The sequence below is a fragment of the Phoca vitulina genome, unplaced genomic scaffold (genome assembly GCF_004348235.1).
Source record: "Phoca vitulina isolate PV1807 unplaced genomic scaffold, GSC_HSeal_1.0 scaffold3, whole genome shotgun sequence".
NCBI lineage: Eukaryota > Metazoa > Chordata > Mammalia > Carnivora > Phocidae > Phoca > Phoca vitulina.
The window spans coordinates 67,687,947-67,704,302 of record NW_022589706.1 but is presented as its reverse complement, the minus strand read 5'-3'; the positions used below and the strand labels follow the sequence as shown (position 1 = coordinate 67,704,302).

General features: G+C 35.6%; 1 protein-coding gene and 1 non-coding gene across 7 annotated transcripts in view; both read left to right on the top strand.

The window, feature by feature from the left end:
* Positions 1–16,356, top strand: part of SNCA (synuclein alpha) — a 157,710-nt gene that overhangs the window by 71,327 nt on the left and 70,027 nt on the right. The gene's annotated exons all lie outside the window — the stretch shown is intronic.
* On the top strand, positions 15,612–15,804 carry LOC116630362. The gene has a single exon (XR_004298958.1). It is a non-coding gene; the product is annotated as a U2 spliceosomal RNA (small nuclear RNA).

Genomic DNA, 16,356 nt, shown 5'->3' with positions numbered 1-16,356 from the left:
GGGAAAAATATGTATTATTCAATGAAAACTCAATACAAGTGTTATAGGTCAGTAAACACTGCATCTTTTGAACATTAGGCTGTATTTATTTAAAATTTTGAAGATTAGGGCACCTGGGTGGCTCAGGCGGTTAAGCCTCTGTCTTCAGCTCAGGGCATGATCCCAGGGTCCTGGGATGGAGTCGTGCGTTGGGCGCCTTGCTCAGCAGGGAGTCTGCTTCTCCCTCTATCCCTCCCCCTTGCTTGTGCTCTCTCTCTCTTAAATAAATAAATAAAATCTTGAAAAAATAATAAAATAAAATTTTAAAGATTAAATCAAAGATGGTACTAGATCTTAATTTAAACTTCTAATCTAAGACATAGTTATGTGGAACAGTTGTTTGATGTTTAAAGAAAAAAAGGCTAAAGAAATTCAGCTACACAGTTATACTGTGAGGTAGAAGGTACTCCATAACTATTAATTAAATTTTTCTAATTATACATTAAGGGAAGCTGTTTAATTTTACTGTCATTTTAAAAAAAACAGAATTTTTATACAGTATTAAAAAGATTCAGTATTAAGTATATGAAAAAGGCAAAGTATCTTTTATTCACTTGTCTTGCATCTTTTAGAAATAAAGTTCAACTGCCCTTTACTTTCTGTAAAAAAAAAAATTAATAAATTGAGATAGTCTAAGGAAAGTCTAATATTTTGATTTTAAGTAATTCACTTAATGAATGTTCATGCTCTGTTTTCTACCAAGTCTAGGTTAAAAAAAGAAAACCCACTTGGACTTTAAGGTAGAAGAAAAAAATTAAGTGTTTTGAAAATATCACACTTTCTTCCTTCTGTCTTTTTATTTTTAATGCAGAAACAGAAATAGTATGGATTGAGTTTGTCCTGGGATCTCACAAGTGTCAGTATTTCTCTCCCCCCACCCCATCTTGATAGCAACTTGAAATAGGATCTCAGTAGCTGAAGCAAAATTGGGCTCTGGAATTTGGTTAAAAATTATTTGGCTGGGAGCCTGTTGCTGAGGAAAGAAGTTACAAATCCTGAGCATATTTTTGGAGCCAAATGCCAAATTGTCTGTGCTTAGTATCACAGAATCAGGCTTACCCTTCAAAATGATGCCAGACCAAATGCCAGGAATGTTCTGGTTTTGGCTACAAATTCACAAGAAGCAAGAGGCAGAATCACAATTATATGTGACCCTACATGATTTTCAGAATAAGTGTCTTTTGCTTTTTAATCATTTACCATTCTGGTTTTCTTTACACTTCACAATTTTTAAGGTGACTACTTGTAAAAGAAGCACTCTATATGTATATATGTTAAGCTCTCAAAAATTGCTGAAAGTACTACAAATCTTGCAGTGTAAACTATATGGGGCTAGGGAAAGGAACTTAAAATATTCTTTTCCTACACTGTCCTACTTTGGCATCTGTATTTTTTAATTTTTCCATTGTTAACACTCAATTTGGTGATGGTAGCTGTTACCAGGCAATTCTAACTCCACCCAGATAAAAACAAGTCTTTAATCTTGAGGATGGGTTTCCTTGCCTCTGAGCATAGGTTCAAGATGCTTACAATTGAGCAGGATCAGATTTGAAAAGACAGAACAGTAAATATAAATATGAAAAGTAGAAGAGAAGCATCAAACATATCTAAACTTTTAATTTTGCCAGTTTATAGATCTATATAGTTATACCTTTTTAGTCTTAGTTTATACAAATAACTATACAAAGCCATTGCTTCTCCATGTAAATATCAAATATTTCCAACAGACTGAAGACTTTATAAAGGTCACTTTTGTAGCCATCTATTTTGTTTACCTTATTTCTTTCTTAATCTCACTAACCATTATTTTTGCTTAAGTCTTTCAGCAAATGCTTGTGACCTCAGTCTTATCCTGTGGAAGTACTGGTATTGACAAAAATGCATATTCAGACTAAGATAAAATAGAAACAGAATGCCAGTTCATGGAAAAGAATCTACTTCTGTCCTTAAATAATTCCTTTTGTTCTGTGTTTTCAAAACTGCTCTTGCTTAATCAATTTTAAACATCTTGAATGTAATTTATACATTTAGGAATAATTAATACCAAAGCAGTGATAATTTAAAAGTGGAGATCTACAGATAATTGAATGAATTACAATGAAGTCTCATCACTTTCAAAAATAGCTCTGCACTCATTTTTCATTTTTACTTACTGTGACTGGGAGCAGTACCCCTTTCCTGTAAGGAATTAGCAACATTACCACATTTGAGTGAGAAAGACCTTCAGTAGCTTCAAGACTGAGGGGATCACATGACTTCAAAAATCATAAATTTGTCATCTACCAGTGGCTAGGCACTTTAATTACATTCAAACATACAATAAGAATTCCTCAAGCAAATTCTTCCTTCATATTATTTTCATTTCTTGAATCCTTGTCTGTTGCTATAGACAACTACGATGTAGGAATGTCTTCATGTGTTTGTTACCCCTACTAGACTTTGAGATCCTGTAGGCCAGGGACAGCATCTCATTCTTCCCAGAATCTCTAACATTTAGGACTATGCTGGTCATAGAGCAGATGATTGCTGAGGAATTTAATAAGGATATGTACAAGGGACAGAATTAGCATTGTTGGATGAGATGTAAAAAAATAAAGAGCAGCTTTGGAGGGTTAATCTTCAAAGCAACCAGTAGTATCTTCTCATCTCTGGGTTGATTGCCCTTTGATTTCCTCCACTGAACCGCACATACAACATTATATGATTTCCGTGTGTCTTGAATCTAACACCTACTCCTAAGATACACTATTAATTTAATAATACTCTCCAATAAAACTTGGGGAGACAGGCAAGGAGGAGAATATATGTACTAATTTTAGAAATGTATCCCAATAGTAGAAACCAAAAAAATATGGAAAATTATGGGTCACTGAATCAAAGAAACACAGTATTTTATTTTATTTTTAAAGGTTTATTTATTCTAGAGAGAGCATGAGCAGGGGGAGGGGAAGAGAGAGAGGATCTCAGGCAGACTCCACACTGAGCATGGAGCCTGACATGGGGCTTGGCTCAGCCTCTCTACCCTGAGTTCATGACCTGGGCCAAAACCAAGAATCAGATGCTCAACCAACTGAGCCACTCAGACGCACCAAGAAACACAGTATTTTTTTTTTTTTTAAGAAACACAGTATTTTATTTTATTTTTTTTTTTTTTTTTAAAGATTTTTTATTTATTTATTTGAGAGAGAGAGAATGAGAGAGAGCAAGCACATGAGAGGGGGAGGGTCAGAGGGAGAAGCAGACTCCCTGCCGAGCAGGGAGCCCGATGCGGGACTCGATCCAGGGACTCCAGGATCATGACCTGAGCCGAAGGCAGTTGCTTAACCAACTGAGCCACCCAGGCGCCCAGAAACACAGTATTTTAAACTTCTTTGTTTATTAAGAGTTGGTAGTAAATCATTATGATCACTGACGTATCTTGAGCACTTACTAATACCAGGCACTTGGTTATGGCTTTTACGTGTATTATCTCATTTATTTTTCACAGTAACATAGGATGTAGGCATTTTGAGAAGTTAAACAATTTGGCTTGACCAAAGACCTAGTAATTAGAATTCACAGACATGTCAAACTCGAAATCCCATGCTTTTAACCATTATACTCCCTATATCAGCCTCCAAATTTATTTGCGACAAGCAAGTCATAAACTTTGTAGCACCAATGTATCCACTTACTGTTTTATCTTCAAATGGTGATTTTATCTTACTTTATAGATTAACGAGCATAGTATATATAATATATATATAATAAGTTCCTGTTATGTAATATGAAAATATTACTTATTTATAGTTATGCATGGCATGGTTACAGATATCTGTTTCCTATGCTGTTTCACAATGGCAAAATATAACAAAACAAAGAAACTTAGTACACGGATATCAGTAGGGCCTGTGGTATCTGAAGAGAAATAAATGCCCCTACAACAGACGGAGGAAGCATGTGAAGTATTTCAGTGAACAAAGGCCCTTCAGTCACAGACTTGGGAAAATAACAACCAAACACACTTAAAATTTCTCATGAAAAGTTCATAAAAAGACCACTTTGTTTATACAAACTGTTCTTTAACTACTTACAATGTTCTGTCAAATATTGCGATTTTTTTTCTGAGATTTCTTCTGCCTGCCTGTTTCAGGTTAATAGTCCATGGCATACTTTTAATTTGCTTTAATTTCTTAGGTGGCATAGAGCGAACACAGGAGAACAGTGATCTCTGGTTGGTGTCGATGTAGAGTTCTGCTTTCCCATTTACCGACTGTGCCACCGTGGGCAAGTCATTTTGCCTCTCTCTCAAATCTTCCAAAAGGAGGACAGTAGGAATACTTACCTCAAACAAACACCTATTAACTGTTTAGAAATGTGCCTGGCACATATGGAACACCCAATGAGTGTTGGATTTTATTACTGCTCTGGAAATGGAGAGTGGGATTATCAAAGTTACATTTCTAAAATCCAGGGATGGAAATAATTATGTGTCTGTTTAAGAGAGCTTGGCATGTGTTTTTAGGATAAGACCATTCCACGTCAGCTTCAAATGAAAGGGCGTATCTGAGTTCCTACTCTGGATGTCAGCCTTCTTGCCTCCATCTTGAGATACAGAAGCTTTGATGGGGGATGAGGTAGAGTTTTCATTTGTCTGCAAAAATTTCCTAAACGAGGTAGACCCCCTGCGCCCCCCAGCCCCAGAGTCTGATCCGTCCAGGTGCCTAACCAAGTGGAAGCAATTGTCCTCTTCATTCAATCTAAATTATTAGAACTTGTAGAGATATTTTTAAGGCCAAGGAATTCTGTGTGTGGTATATTTTTCATTATATGGTTCTATATAAAATAAGAATAAAATATTCAAAGTCAGGAACCAGAGTCAAAGTCACAACTTAGATCAGCACCTCACCAAGTCAATTTGTGTGTGTCACTTGCATAAAAGCCCTAATCTCTACCACCTTGACTTTCATTCTTCACTTATCAGCTCTTCGCAGCAAAGTACCTACTGTGTGCCCGTCTTGATTGGGCTACCTTTTCTTATTTTGCCATCTTCTGCTGTCCCCACTCTTCCAACCATAAACATATGGGGTGAAAAAATGAAAATCCGTCTCCTCATCAAAACCATGTTTCAAACAAACTATATATTTTTAATCAAAAATACATATTTCATCCTAATAAAACTAGTGTTTTTGGTGGGCCATTCCAGAAATTTTTGTTTGTGTCTGGACAAATAAACTCAGGTACATAATTTGGGGGGATTTTCTTATTTTTTTTACCCTGTTTTGCTTTTTACTTAATTCCTTGTTATTGTCTTGACTTAGTCGGGGATGGGCCTAGTTGAGTATTATGGGACTCCAGGGTCCTCCTAACCTGGCCTAACCTGTCTGTCATGAAGCATGGCTTATCACAGGATTTCAGAAGTAAAACTAAAAAAGACATATTTTAAAACGAGCTTTCCCACTGAAGTAGGAGATGTAAAGAGTTACGATACCTATTTTATTTTTGCAAATAGGTAAGTGTGTTATAATTTTAATTATATAGGACTTGTGTGTGCATGTATTAGTAAGTTATAGATCGCTTTACATTCTAAAAGCATAGCCATGATAAGCTGTCGTCTGGATTTGGGAAGCCTCTCTGGGGCTGTAGTGCTGCATCAGTGCAAAGGGGAGCTTTACTTGGACATATAAGGAGCCATTTAAATCCTGTTTGTTTCAACATATTACATTTCCAAATACGTTCTGATTCTGTCTTTCCTCCCAAGTTTATCAACATTCATGTAGTGCAGGCCTCCTCATCTCTCCACTAGTCTCTAGCTAAAACTCTCCACAAATACAATTGTGCATAATCCCAGCTACAACCCTCCTATGATTACTCACCGCATGTACAATAAAGTCCAGACTTCTTACTAATGCATCCAGGTACTCTATGGCCTCACTTTATTTTCTTCAGACTAATCTTCTAGCAGTTGACTTCCAATGCAAGTGAAAACCTAGAGTCATGACTGCACGATAAATAAATCTGAAGTTGAAGATCCCAAATGTAAAGACCATGTAATGAAAGGTTTACAGTGACAACACAAGAAGCCTTATAATATAGTGGGTGAAAGCTTGATCTTTACTGTTACACAGACCATTTGCCAACTATGAGATGTTGGGTAAGATGTTTAATCTGTCTGTGCCTCAGTTTCTTCTTGTGTGAGATGAGGATAAAAGTTACTACCACTTCACAGGATTTAAATAAAGCATTGGGCATAGTAAATTTGTTCAATGTTAAGTAAGTGTTTAGCATAACAATTACAGATTCAGTGGTGGTGTTATTATAAAGGGAAGACTCTTGATTCATGTTTAAAATAGTCTGTTAGGTATAGATCTATGGCTATAAAACAAAGGTTAGAGAATGACCTGGAAAGAATTGGCTACAGGATGATTGAAGGTAGTGATGGCAAGAATAAATGAAGACTGCAGAGTGTGAGCCTGCAATAGCAGAAAGAATGAAGCCACAGGTCTTGCAGGAACTAGTGTAGGGGAAAGACAGATCAAAAAGGCTATTCATGGAGCTCCTGGGTGGCTCAGTTGGTTAAGCATCTGACTCTTGATTTTGGCTCAGGTCATGATCTCAGGGTCCTGGGATCGAGCCCCACTTTGGACTCCGTGCTCAGCGGGGAGTCTGCTTGAGGATTCTCTTCCTCTCCCACTGCCCCTCCCCCTGCTCTCTCTCTCTCTCTCTAAAATAAATAAATAAATCTTAAAAAAAAAAGAGCTATTCATGTTTTTTGACTTCTTTTGCCAAAATGGAAATGAGAAATTTGGGATTTAAAAATTAGGGCAATTGTAGCATCTGGTTTCTACATAATTCTTATCCCTAAAAAAGATCTATAAGAAACCCAAAGGATAAGAGGCAGCCATGGATAGCATTGCATTTCAAATCATCTTCTAATTATTAAAATTATAGCTTGTTTCCAATATAAAAATAAAGCTTGCAAATTAAAAGAAATGGGTTCCAAATTTGTGACAGGCAACGTAAGGATAAAGCCTTTTAAGAGATGAATTCCATCTCTTTAGAGATCAAGTACATGACTTATCAATGTCCAATCAAGCCTTCAGCTAGTGCTCAATTTCAAAATGTTAATGATGCCAATTAACAATACAATCTCTGGATACCACAGAAAATAATTTGTGCAATTTGATTGTCAGTGAAACTGAGAAGCAAGGAATGTTAATATTCTACCTGTATGTATATGGAAATCCAATATCAATGAAATAATATCTGTTGGGACTAAATAAGTGAGAACTTTTATATCTTTCCATTTGCTTTTTCCTCAATGGTATGATCATGTTGAAGATAGTTCTGTATAGTAAGGTGTATAAATATTATTTATCTTAAAAGAGATAACATACTGGTTTCAGCATAACTATTAAATTAGCTTGTAGTTAGGCAGCAATTATGTTACTAGCTTTGGTCCTGTTACCATTTTCCATTTGATTTTATAGAGTGGGATTTTTAAAAGTTGAATGCCTTTTTGTATCCATAAACTTTACTGAAAGATTCATTTATTTGTTTGGGTCTGCTGATTTTTATAATCATAATTTCACTCTTGGGACGCCTGGGTGGCTCAGTCGTTAAGCGTCTGCCTTTGGCTCAGGGTCCTGGGATCGAGCCCCGCATCGGGCTCCCTGCTCGGCGGGAAGCCTGCTTCTCCCTCTCCCACTCCCCCTGCTTGTGTTCTGGCTCTCACTCTCTCTCTCTCTGTCAAATAAATAAATAAATAATCTTTAAAAAAAAAAAAGTTACATGTTAGGAAAACTCATGATCTCTGAGTATGTTTAGAAGCTATAGATAATTCTTCTACCAATTATATAACTCTCCAATACCACCTTTCCTTAATGAAAATATGAAATTTATTAGTGAAAATATATCAGTGTGCTAATCCTGCATAATTCAGCTAATTTAGAGATGGTCTCTAAACCCATTTTAAATTCAATGATATTTTCCATTCATCCTTCACTTATTTAGTGAAAGCATATTAGTTGAATGCCTACAATATACAAGGCATTGTATTTAGCCTAGAGTTTACACTGACTAACCCTTGAAATATTATTGAAGATACTAAAAAAAGAAAAGAAAATGTCTGAGGAAAGACAAAGGGTTAATTCATTTAAAAAATAACATTTGAGGACAAGATTTTTGTTTGTTTTTTGCAAGGCCTGAAGTTACCATCTTTATTAAGAGTAGATGTTTCAGATTTAGGATGTGAGACTCCAGTTCCAATAGAACTTGTTGAACAGCCGCTCCACCGATGACCCTGTGACACAAGCACTGAGCCACGTTCGCAGGAGCTGCATGCTTCAGCTTTCATAATGGTCAGTTCCTTCCAACCTTGTTAGTGATTTTCTGAGCTTTGGGATTTCCCGTAGCACCTCGGGTATAAAAGCCTATTTATCTAAATGAAAAACAAAGAATAAGATACAACAAATGTGCATGAATACAAATGGCTTTGTCCATTTCTTATAGCAGAAAATGGATATTTGAGAAATTAAAGCTGATATTAGATTATATAACTGCTTTTTATCTAGAAAATATCCCATGTCAAGTTTAATGTACTTTGGAGTTGAGAAGGAAATAGCATTTATTTTTATGCACTGTCATCTGTTTTCTTAGAAGAGCTCTCTGATGAATGAGCGCCATGTGAATATAGTAGATATGTAATTATATTCTTTCTTGACCCAGTTCCTAAATAATAGATGTAATTTTAGGAGTTCCTCTAATACTTGTCCTTTTGTTCCAGACCATATTCAGACACATATCCACTCTGACTCCCAGCCAGTGGGACCATACTGTTCACATGACCCTTTTAGTCCTCTGTGTGTATACCTCATACCAAGTGGACCTTAAGATAGTGACTGGCTGTGCCTACCCAGGTTCATGGTGTTTGTCTGTTATTAGGGTTTTATAAGGAAAGGCAACACTTCTAGGTAAAGTGGCATGAGGAAGAATAATCCACCAGACAACTGCCATCTCTTCACTTCAAATGGTTTTCTTTTGAACCTGCAGCTGGCACAGATAAAAGTCAAGTTTAAAAAGCTTGTGGTTCTTGGCAAACCACTATCTTCCTTTGCATGAAAGAGTTTAAGATCTTAAGTATTTCCTTCCTAATGGTAGTAGTTTGTATTTTCATGTTTTATTAATTACACTAAACATAATTATACTAAAATATTAGCAAATAAATAAAATAGGGTTAAAAGGATAAATTAAATGGGAGATATATGTAACTATAAGTAATGGAAATGATGATAGTATGCATGTATAAAATAGCTTCTTGTAGAGAAAGGAGCTGCATTATAAATAAAAACACTTAAACACTTTTAAAAAGAGTACTGTTCAGTTGTAAGTCTGGAAACATATAAATAGACAGGTCTGTAAATTGGATTGTTTCCCCTGTGTGGATCTCAGTTTTGTCTTTTTTTCTCTCATAAGAAAGAACGCCAAAGTATATAGCATGCTTTTTTTATACATGTTTCTAAATGGATTCCTCAAAAGGTAGATTATTGATTAAATTTTCTTACTCTAAGAGAAGATACAAAAAGTCCCAGTTAAATCAGCATTATTTATTTCCTGGGGCCCTAAATAGAGGGAGTCATTCTCAATGTAGGTTACACCAAAATTCACAAAACCAATGTGGAAGTGTAGGCAGAGAAGTTGATAAAGCTCAGTGAAGTGTTTGCCTGCTTGTTTGTGATTATATGAGCACAATTAATGTGCAACGTATGTTTAAAACTTCTGTAATAATGACTTTTTTTTTTTACATACTGCATCATAAAAAGACTAGATATCAAACAAATTAGCTGATGGAAAGGAAATGAGCGAGAACCTGAGACTAGGCACTTGAACATCACTGTTTTTCACTGCAAATCTGTTTCATGCTTTGCTCACTTATGCTGAATCCACTTGAACTCTGATGGTTAGATAATATTCTTTTTCTGGGATAAATGTGTTTGTGCTCTCATCTATTGCTACTGGTCCACAGAACAGCATTAAACATCAGTTATTTTCTGTGGCTTCCAAGACCTCTCTTTCATAATCATCTTTGAATATTTTAATCATTGTTAAAGTACAGCCAAAGGCCACCCATGGTAGGGCTCACATTTCCTGATACATTGCATTATGTATGTATTCCTTATAGTCACAGAGTTTTTATAAACCATTTCAGCATCTCTGAAATAAACATCTATGTTTTAATCTTTCTCCTTCCATCAAAAATGTCTTATACTGCTGCAAGTGTATATAGTGTGTTTAAGACACTAGGGGTGAAAAGTAATAAACCAACTTACAGTGTAAATGTGTTTGAAACTATAAGCTGACATGGCTCCAACAAGAAATAGATTCGTCCAGTCCAGATTGCCTTAGCACCCAGATAAAAATTGTTTTTTGGCATTATATACCTGATTTTATTAAATGACCAGCTGGTTCTCTTTTTGTATACACAGAATTTATATTTCTAGCCATCTTCGTAATTGGTGCCTAAAAGATATTAGTGAGGGGCCCCTGGGTGGCTCAGTCAGTTAAACATCTGACTTCTGCTCAGGTCATGATCTCAGGGTCCTGGGATAGAGCCCACCTCTGGCTTCCTGCTCAGCAGGGAGCCTGCTTGTCTCTTTCCCCTCACTGCTCCCCCCTCATTAAGTAAATAAGTAAATAAGAGATATTAGTGAATAAATGGCTAGTAATAAGAACAAATATCTATACAAATATACCCTTTATTTGGGTGTAATTCACTCTCTTAAGTTGTTAATAGCCTCTAAGAATGACAGCTGCAATTAGTTGAATAAACCATTATGTTTATTATTAGAACATTAGGCCATTAATAAGCCCAATAATTCATGAAATTTCTATCTCGTATTACTATTGTTTAGGTTATCAGATGCTGATTTATTTAATGGTTCTTTCCAATTATTCCACTTAATTTTTTGCTTACCCATTTGCTGAACATGAAAATAGGTCAAAGAGAGAAGGGTGCTTGAAATCCTAGACAACTGCACTTAAAATGAAAATAAATGTACTATTTATAGTTATTTTTATATTGTATGTCATCTAGGCCTTTTGAAATATATTATTCTTATAAGTTTAGGTTTCTTATAATATTCATTTAGAGTTGGATACTTTCTAAAAAATTGCTTTCAGTTTTCCTTTGAAAATATTAAAGAATATAACTCCACATTCTACATGTACATCCAAACATTCAGTTTTAGCAATTTCACAGGCTCCCTAGAAAACTACCATTTACTCTTTTACAATGTAAAGAAAATATGACAAAGGCCACCTTTCAACTTTCCCTAAATACTATAAACATCTTTATTTCTTTTCTATCCCCTTTTGTCAGGAGTTCTGAAGGACTATATTTTATCTTAAGTTTCACAAAGCAGGTTAGGAGAATATTAAGCTTAAATTATTTTAAAGCTCTTATTTTCAGGAGAAATTAGCATTGCATGTTTTGGGGTTATAGATGTATTGAAGATTTCAAACTATTGATAAAATAAGGTTTCTCTTTTGTTAAATATATTTAATAATTTGAAGTTATGAAAAGTATCTAAGTGCTTATATTTTTCCCATGCTAATAATCATAAACAGTCTTACCCAGTAGTCATATAGAGTATACTTTATGAAAGTTTTTTTTTTTTGGTATTTAAAAAAGTCATATATTTGCCTTAGTGGAACTGATGAAATGAAAATATAATAACCAATATAGGCTGAGAGTTATTTTCTATTTGCATTTTATGATAATTATGTTTAGAACAAGCCTTTAAAATCCTTCAATAATTTACTTTGCATTTATATATTTGTGCCTTTTTACTTTCAAAATCAGTGACTTTTTAGGTCCGCTGAATAATTTTTAACATGGGCTGACAAATAGTGCACTGTTTTTTGTTTGGTTTGGTTTTTTAAAATTTTTATCAGAACCGTAAAGTACACTTGCCTGAGCCCCAGTTGGAGACGAAATGGCTGGCTGAACTTTATCACTGTAAACCTCCCACTGTTACACAGGATGGCCACGCAAGTGAGCACACAAACCCATGAGTCACTCCCAGTGCTATAAATGTTTTAATAGTTTTCTTGAAATATGGAAATGGAGCTGTCCACAGATGATGCCTCTTCCTTTGAATGTCATTATTATCTCCTTTACAAGTTAATTAATACAAACTTAGATGTTATATTAGCACTTGATGAAACCTTATTAAGCCTTGATATTTTGATTCTGTGGGTGAATAAAAACCCTTGGACAAGTGAAAATCTTGAACATGTGCAGGAATAGCCACAAGGTATCAAATACATTTTTTTAAGTTTAGAAACGTTTACTATTACTTTTAAGACTTGTTAAATGTGATTTAATATAAAGCATAATTTGCTTTAACTTGATTCCAGATTAAAAAATTACATTTACCTATTTGTTTTAAACGGTAATCCTAGCGATTATAACAGCAACTTGCCTGTTATATCTCAGTTAAAAATAATCTTTATCAATTTTATAAATAATCTTTATCAATATTATAGAACATATAGTTTTCATTAACTAAGGTAACATTTCAAGTAGATAAGCCTAAAAAAGAAGAAAAAGTTCCCATGCTCTGTTCAGTTTCCATATAAACCTATTGGTTTCATACTGGGGTGGGGGAAGAATCTAACCACTGGCCATAAACTCTACTATAATCACTTTCCTCTCGAATGCATCCTGCTAGATCCATAGGGAAGTAGGAGAGAGAAGATGGTTCATGATAGTCCATGAATATCACAAGAAAGAAGAAGACCCTGGAAGCACGTGTCCCGATAGTATCACATGCATGCCAGTGAGAGCATATTAGTATTGTCAAATCAGTTGCAATTTTTCACGGTTGAGAGTCAAGTGAAATGCTTAAATGTATTGAGTCATTGGACGTAGAGACTAATTACAGCTAGATTTATGGCTGTACTAAAATAAACCCAGCTAAAAAACAGACTAAATTCCCTGAGATAACAAGCCTGACTGATGACTCACCTTAAATTGGGGAGCATCATTTGTCCTTGCTTCTTAGTTTGTCTTTTTGACGCCTTGCCAGTATCCATTAAGTAGCTGTGAGGAAAGGGAGAAGTGCTATGTGGATGCATGACAAGACACTGGGATTGATTTGTGGCTTTTGATAATTCCTGCATGCTGTTATCTGCCTTAGTATAGAAACGGATCCGCAACTGCTGATAATCGCTGGCTGTTACCATCCCAGGGGTCACTTACTTAACCCAAGTAACTTCAGATCTGACAGCCAGAGGATAAACATGATTCCCCTCCATTGCGGAACTCCATCTGCAGGGCCTGAGCCTCCCCTTGGCCTCCCAACTGATTTATTGGAATCTCCAAGGGTATCTCACATGTGCTCAAGAACAAGTCTGCTCACTTTTATCTGCTTTGCTTTGCTTTTTGAAATCTGCTGCCCTCAAGTTACTAAGAGAGGAATCCTTCCACTGCCACCCTTGCCCCTGACCTTGCTTCCTGTGTCTTGTGATCTCAATCAAAACAGTGCCTTCAGCATTTGCTGTGGTCTTCTCTCTCTTCCTTCTTAAGCTCCCAAGAGCCAGGCTGGGGAACAGACCACTGTTTCCCCTCTTGCACCTCTATACCAACACTTCCATTCTCTGGAGATCACCTCCCTTCCCTTTTTTTTATTTATTTATTTTTAACAAAGCATCATAAAATAGATACTTTGAGCACATAATGAAAATAGAAGCCCATTAGACACTTGGTTTCAGACAATCCAGTTTATGGAAAGTTTATACAGGAAGGTCACATTTAAATTGAGATGGGAAGGGAGAGGAGGAGCCGAACCTGTGATGAGAGAGAGAGAGAGAAAAAAAAACTGGGGGTGGGGTGATGGAAATGCAGGACAGAAGGCAGAGCAAACTTACGTGAGAAGGAGAATCTGGTGGTTTTAAAGGCATGAAAGAGACTAGACTAACTAGACTAGTCTGAGAGAGAGTCTAGCTAGAGCAAGTCTGAGAGAGAAAGGAAGACACAGAGGCTGGAGATAAGAACGATTCCAGATCATATAAGTCACAGTCAAAAGGATTTATGTATAGACTTGTGGCAAGGCAGTTAAATTTTATTCAAAAGGGATTAACATTGCCCTATTTATGTCACTTATGATTTATGACCAAAAATGTGTAAGAAACAAGGTTTTTAAAAACAGAACAGCAACAATAAAACTGGTGATGTTTTTGGTCACAGAACGCTTATATACACATTTTCACAATGTAAAAATCTCTTAATACAAATTTGAACATGCATGAGCTTATGAATATTAAGGTTTATTGGGGAATGTTGCTAAAGGTGGGATTTATTGCATGAATGAAATTTATTAGGGAGAAACATCCCAATGCTTGTTGAGTTAATGTGTGCACATTTTTTGTCTTCCTGGAATGCTATGAGAAGAAATTGTTAAGTAATGTCCATAAAACACTTCTCATTTCTTTAAAGAAAATAACTCTGTAGTAGAAAAATTGCAACTGGTAGGTCCTGACAGCTTCCAGAGTTCTCATTCAAAAGTAAATGTGGAATCTGCTTATTGAAATGGCTCGGATTCAGCCATGTTCTCAAAAGAATTTGTTTCCATAAATTTCTTCAAAAAAACAAGGAATCCTGAGTTTAAATTGTTAAGTATCCATCTTGGAGTAGAGCTTTTTAAAATCTGACTGTATTATATTTTGAAAGAAATAAACTATACTTATAACTGTATTTCATAAAATGCTGTATACCATACTGAACAGGAATACCACTCTCTTTGTGCCTTTATAAGTGTGTGTCTACCTGTGCATCACAACCGTCCATGTGTTGAAGGTTCTCCGATCTCTCCCACATGCCATAATAGTAATGTTTTAGTTACAGTTGTTCATTTTACACAAGCCTCTTAAGAAACAGACCACTGACACAAAAACAGTAGATTATCAGGACAAAATTTCATTGTTGGTTGTTTTTTTTTTTTTTCAAAAAAATGTATGTTTTCTTCATACTTTTATCACAGATACAAATTTCTTTGGCTTTATGCAATAAAATCCAGTGCTTTTTTTTCTTCTCTCAAAACATCTCCCTCCTCCTCTGTAAGTTTTATACTTACTCAAAAGGACTATTCCAGTATCGGATGCTATTGTCTGTGTTTCTTCCTGGAGCAAGTGTTAATTAATCTCTGTGGGTCTGCATGTAGACTGGAGATGGGGGAGGGGGAGGACATGTAGTTGTCTAGGGAGTTGATCTCATCTCTATAGGAAAGCTGACTGATGTTCTATATAAAAAGCTTTTGAAAAAGGAAATGGAGCAGGCACTTCCCCGGGGCTTCCTCAGTGGTCAGAACCCTTCACTGCCTTAGATCCTCTGGCTTTTGCCCTTCTGGAGCCACCTCATTGGATGACTGGCCATTGTTCTTGTTCATATTTTGGCATATTTTTACCTGTGCTCTGTGGAAAAGATGCTTGGAATAGGATACATGCTTTCTCTGAAAACACCAAAGTACATAATACATTCCAAATGGACAGCAAAATGACAGAGAAAATATAATTTATTTAAAAAATAATTTATAATCGCTTCCCGGCCTTTTGGCTAAGATCAAGTGTAGTATCTGTTCTTATCAGTTTAAAAAATAATTTATAGAGGGGCACCTGGGTGGCTCAGTCGGTTAAGCATCTGCCTTCAGCTCAGGTCACGATCCCAGAGTTCTGGGATCGAGTCCCGAGTCGGGCTCCCTGCTCAGCGGGGAGCCTGCTTCTCCCTCTCCCTCTGCCCCTCTCCCTGCTTGTGCTCTCCCTCTCTGTCTGTTAAATGAACAAATAAAATCTTTAAAAAAAAATAAAAATAATTTATAGAAACACCCCATGGGATATATGTTTAAAAAAAAACCAAAACCATCTAATCTTCTTGTTGAGTTTCTACTAAGTATATTGAGTAGGACTTAAAGATCTAAAAAATAGTTCTTACCTTTTTATGTGTTTACTTTTAAGTATGAAAGTTTCCAAAGAATTTTACTTATCTAATTTAGGTAACAGATTGTATTACTTAGGAAGACTATAAATAAAACATTTTCTGAGCTTTTAAGTAATCTAAAATTATATGGAATGTTAAAACTAAAAGAGGAAAAAATAATTCAACAATGCTTCAGGTGAACCTAGAAATTGGCCTTTCTATAATATATTATAGTTTCAAAAGTAAGAAAATGTCTTTCACACACAAGTAACATGGATAGGAGTAAAAGATTTTATTCAACTAATACGGGAACCAGGAAGCTAGTAAGACTGGTTGGAAGGAGAATTTGAGGAATAAAGATTTAT